Consider the following 4817-nt stretch of genomic DNA (forward strand, 5'->3'; position numbering starts at 1 on the left):
CCAACCAGGGCCGGGGACAAACTGCAACCGAGGTAATGCCCTTAGCGGGAACCGAACCCGCGTCTCTCCGGACCGCAGGCCGACGCTCTAACCGCTGAGCCAAACCGGCCAGGGCATCTTTTTTTTTTGAGGTGGTCACACCATATATGTGAGTCATTTTTTTTATCCAGTCAGCTATTCTGTATCTTTTTACCAAAGAATTTAAACCATTCACATTTAAGGTGATAATTGATATGTACATATTTATCACTATTTTTGTTTAGTGTGGTTTTATTTTTGTTCCTATTTCTTGTACTAATTTCAGAAAGAATATGGAATGGTTCACAAATGTTTGTGTCATCCTTGTGCAGGGGCCTTGTTAATCTTCTCTGTATCCTTCCAATTTTAGTATATGTGCTGCCGAAGGGAGCACCATCCCTTCACATTCAACCTACGTGAGTCTCTGTTGTGAGGTGGGTCTCTTATAAACAACACATAGATGAGTCATGCATTCTTATCCAGTCATCTACTCTGTGTCTTTTATCAGAGCATTCAACCATCCACATTTAATGTGATAATTGATATGTACTTATTTATTGCCATTGTTCTTTAGATTGGTATTATTTTTATTTTTCTTACCTATTTCTCCTGCTATTTATAGCAGTCCTTTAACATTTCATGCAGTGGTGGTTTGGTGCGAATGTATTCCCTTAGTCCTTTTTTTTTTTTTTTTTTTTGTCTGGGAAGCTTTGTATTTCACCTTCTATTTGAATGATAGCCGTGCTGAGTAGAGTAGTCTTGAATTCAGATCCTGTTTTTATGACCTTGATTACCTCATTGCCATTCCCTTCTGTCCTGTAGTGTTTCTGTTTAGAAGTCAGCTGAGAGCCTTAGGGGGGTTCCTTTGTAGGTAACCTGTTGCTGATCTCTTACTGCCTTTAGATTCTCTCTTTGTCTTTCATTTTTGGCATTTTATTACTATGTGTGGTTAGTGTGGTCCTGTTTGGATTCTTCTTACTTGGGGCTCTCTGTGCTTTTTAAACTTGAATGCCTTCTTATTTACCAAATTGGTGAAGTTTTCTGTCATGATTTCTTCAAGTAAATTATCTAACACTTACTCAGTTTGTTCTTCTTTGAGGATTCCTATGATGAAAATATTATTACATTTCCAGTTGTCCCACAGTTTTCTTAAGTTGTCTTCCTGTTTTTTTAATTGTTTTTTTTTTCCTTTTGGTTTTCCTGATTGATTGATTTTTTCTTCCCTTTCTTCTAATTCACTGATTCAGTCCTCAGCTTTCTCTACTCTGTTGTTTAGACAGTGGAATCTGTTCTTATCTGATATGTCATTCTTCATTTCTTCTTGGTGTTTTTAATTTCCAACTGGTGATTTCAACATTTCCATGTCTTTACTCATTGTGCCCATGTCCGTACACATGGTGTTGAGCTTCCTCAAGATCATGGCTCTGAATTCTAATTCTGTTAAGTTGCTTAACTGCACCTCATTTATCTTATCTTTGGTTGAGGTCTCCTGTTTTTTTATTTGGGTTTTGTTTTTGTGTTTCAACATTTTGGTTACTACAGTGGGCTGTGGAGCCTGCCAAATTTTCCCTGTGGGTGTCGGTGTTCTGCTGTTTGTGGCTCCCTCTCCTGTGTTTGGGAGAGGGAAGGAGGACCCACTTTAAACACCACTGTCAAGTCTTACTTTCCTGGTTAGAATTGCTAGCACAGGAATGGTACAGTTATTCTTTAGCTTTTTGCCTGGAGGCTATCAGGAGTGGTTACTGGAATAGCCTTGGCTTCTCAGTTGAATGGAAAACTCCCTCAGGTGTTCAGCATAAGGGGATTTCCTGAGGCTGGTGCAGATGCTGGTTGTTAATGGGCCTCAATTTGCATTTCAATGGCCTCCAGGTGGGGTTGAATCTTTGAGGTAGGGGCCTCTGCCACTCCCCAGAGCCCTTGGAAAAATTAAGATGACCACTGTCTGGCATGACCTCAACCCAGCAAAAGCTCTGAGTGCCCTCCAAATCCCATGTGTCCCCACACAGTTCCAATCCAGTCTGCCCTTCATCTGCTGGAGCCCAAGGTGATTGGCTGTGGCTGTTTTAGTGTCTGTCCCAGCTCTGTGCTTTTGAGCCACTTGGGAGTTTAACCCAAGGGTGCTGCTCACAGCTAATGCCACTGCTGTCTGTGGGCTCCTTGACCCCTCTCATGGCTCTGCAATCCTAAAAGGATCGAGTCAGTGTCCCTGGTTATATGACCCTTGCAAGCTGTTTTTCTGTTGCTTTTCCTGCAATTTGTCTTTATTTTTGTTTTAATTCCAGTTTGGTCCTGGGAGTAGGTCTGTATAGCTTCCATTCACTCTGACGCCATTTTGTCTTTCTATAGTTCTCTTTTAAATTATTTTTCCTTTTGTTTTCTGATTGGTTGATTTTTTCTACCCTGTGTTCTAATTTACTGATTCGGTCCTCAGCTTCCTCTAGTGTATTGATTAGTCCTTCCACCATGTTCTTAATTTCTGCTATGTCATTCTTCATTTCCACTTTTTTGGTTTTCAATGTTTCTTTTTTTTTCCCAAATCTTTATTGTTGGATGTAAAATGTATTACAGATGTTCCACATTTCCCCCCCATTGACCCCCTCCTCCCCACTCCCACCCCCCTCCCACCTTTTCCCACACTATTGTCTGTGTCCATTGGTTACACATATACGTTCTTTGGTTTATTTCTTCCCACCCCCCCAACCCCTTTCCCTTTGAGGTTTGTCAGTCTAGCAATGAATTTGTGCTTCTTAATCCCTTCACCTTTTTCACCCATTCCCCCAACCCCCTTCCCAACTGGCAACCAACAAAATGTTCTCTGTATCTATGAGAATGTTTCTGTTCTTCCTGTTCATTTTGTTTGTAGATTCCATTGTTGATAGATATGTATTCATTGCCATTTTGTTTGTTCATACATTTTATCTTTTTCTTCACAAAGACCCTTCATCATTTCATATAATAACGGTTTGGTAGTGATGAACTCCTTTAACTTTTTCTTGTCTGGGAAAGTTTTTATGTGTCCATCAACTCTAAATGACAGCTTTGCAGGATAGAGTAATTTTGGGTGGTAGGTTCTTGGTTTTCATCACTCTGAATATTTCTTGCCACTCCCTTCTGGCCTGCAAAGTTTCTTTTGAGAAATCAGCTGACAGCCTAATGGGAACTCCCTTGTAGGTAACTAGCTGCCTTTCTCTTGCTGCTTTTAAGATTCTCTCTTTGTCTTGAAGCTTTTGCATTTTGATGATGATGTGTCTTGGTGTGTGCCTCTTGGGGTTCATCTTGTTTGGGACTCTCTGTGCTTCCTGGACTTGTATGTCTGTTTCCTTCACCAAGTTAGGAAAGTTTTCTGCCATTATTGTTTCAAACAGGTTTCGATTTCTTGTTGTCTCTCTTCTCCTTCGGGCACCCCCAAGATGCGAATGTTGGCACTCTTGAAGTTGTCCCAGAGGCTCCTTACCCTATCCTCATTTTTTTTTAATTCTTTTTCTTTTTGCTGTTCTGATTGCGGATTTTTTGCTTCTTTATATTCCAAATCGATGGTTTGCTCCTTGGATTTACATACTCTATTATTGAAGCTGTGGGAATCATTCTTTATTTCAGTTAATGCCTCCTTGAATTCTAACTGTGTATCCATGATTTCTAACTGGTCCTTTTTTATGCTCTTGAGGCCCTACCTAAGTTCACTGAGGTTCTCACTAAGTTCATTGAGCATCCTTATAAGCAGTATTTTGAACTCAGTATCTGTTAGGTTGCTTATCTCCCTTTCGCTTAGTTCTTTTCTTGGGGTTTTGTTCTGTTCTTTCATTTGGGACCTGTTTCTTTGTCTCCTCATTTTGGCTGCCTCCCTGTGTTTGTTTCTGTGTATTACTTAATGAGAGGTATGGGGCTCGCTGAGACCCGGTGATGCTCGTTTGAAAGAATTTAGGAAAAACCTGAAGCAGGATCCAAGACCGGCCAATCCTATGGTTAAGCAAGTGGCAACAGCTTGGGTGGGCTTGAAAGTTGGTGGGGCGGGGTGGGGCCTCAGGGAGTCAGCAGGGAGGGGCTACCAGTGTGAGCCAGGTTGCTGGAGTCCCAGATATGGCTCCTGTCTGCCGCCCCCTGGAAGGGCTCACCAAAGGAACAAAGGCCTCTGACAGCACGTTTCTCCCCGAGGAAGCCCCCTCTCCAGAGCTCGCTCCAGTGCCAAACAGCTCAGTTCTTTCCTGTATGTCTCTGGCGCCCCTCGAGCTGCCTCCCCTCTGAGCTTTGAGGGAGAGAGTCCGATAAGTTCGTGCGCCGGCCTTTTAGGGAGCTGCTTGGGGCTCCAGCCGCCTCAGCTTCCCTGAGCCTCGGTTTCCGCTGGTTTTTCCAGCCAGAAGTGATGGGGACTTCTCTTCCTGGCACTGGACCCTGAGTGGGGCACCTGGTGTGGGATGGGGACCCCTCAGTCCTCAGGAAGGACCTTCCCAGCCCCGGGAGCCTCCTGATTTTTATCCACCACGCTTGGGTGTGGGACCAGCCCGTCGTGCTGCCCGCAGCCGCCACCACCGCCACCCCTCACTCCGCAGCCCCTCCTACCAGTCTGGATGTAGCTGCTTTTTTTTTTTTTTAATTCCGTAGTTGTACGACTTCCATTCAGCTTGATTTCAGGCAGTTTTGAATGATGGTTGTTCTGTAGTTTAGTTGTAACTTTGATGTGGTTGTGGGAGGACGAGATACCACGTTTACCTACGCCGCCATCTTGACCGGAAGTCTCTTTCACATGTTTTTGTTGTAATTGATTTCTAGTTTCAGGCCATTGTGATCTGAATAGATGCTTG

General features: G+C 43.3%; 1 non-coding gene across 1 annotated transcript; it reads right to left on the reverse strand.

Annotated features, from left to right (window-relative positions):
- Positions 1-305: 305 nt before the first annotated feature.
- On the reverse strand, positions 306-412 carry LOC118636733. Its single transcript, XR_004960720.1, has one exon. It is a non-coding gene; the product is annotated as a U6 spliceosomal RNA (small nuclear RNA).
- Positions 413-4817: the final 4405 nt, after the last annotated feature.

This window comes from Molossus molossus, unplaced genomic scaffold, assembly GCF_014108415.1.
Source record: "Molossus molossus isolate mMolMol1 unplaced genomic scaffold, mMolMol1.p scaffold_m16_p_2, whole genome shotgun sequence".
Lineage (NCBI taxonomy): Eukaryota > Metazoa > Chordata > Mammalia > Chiroptera > Molossidae > Molossus > Molossus molossus.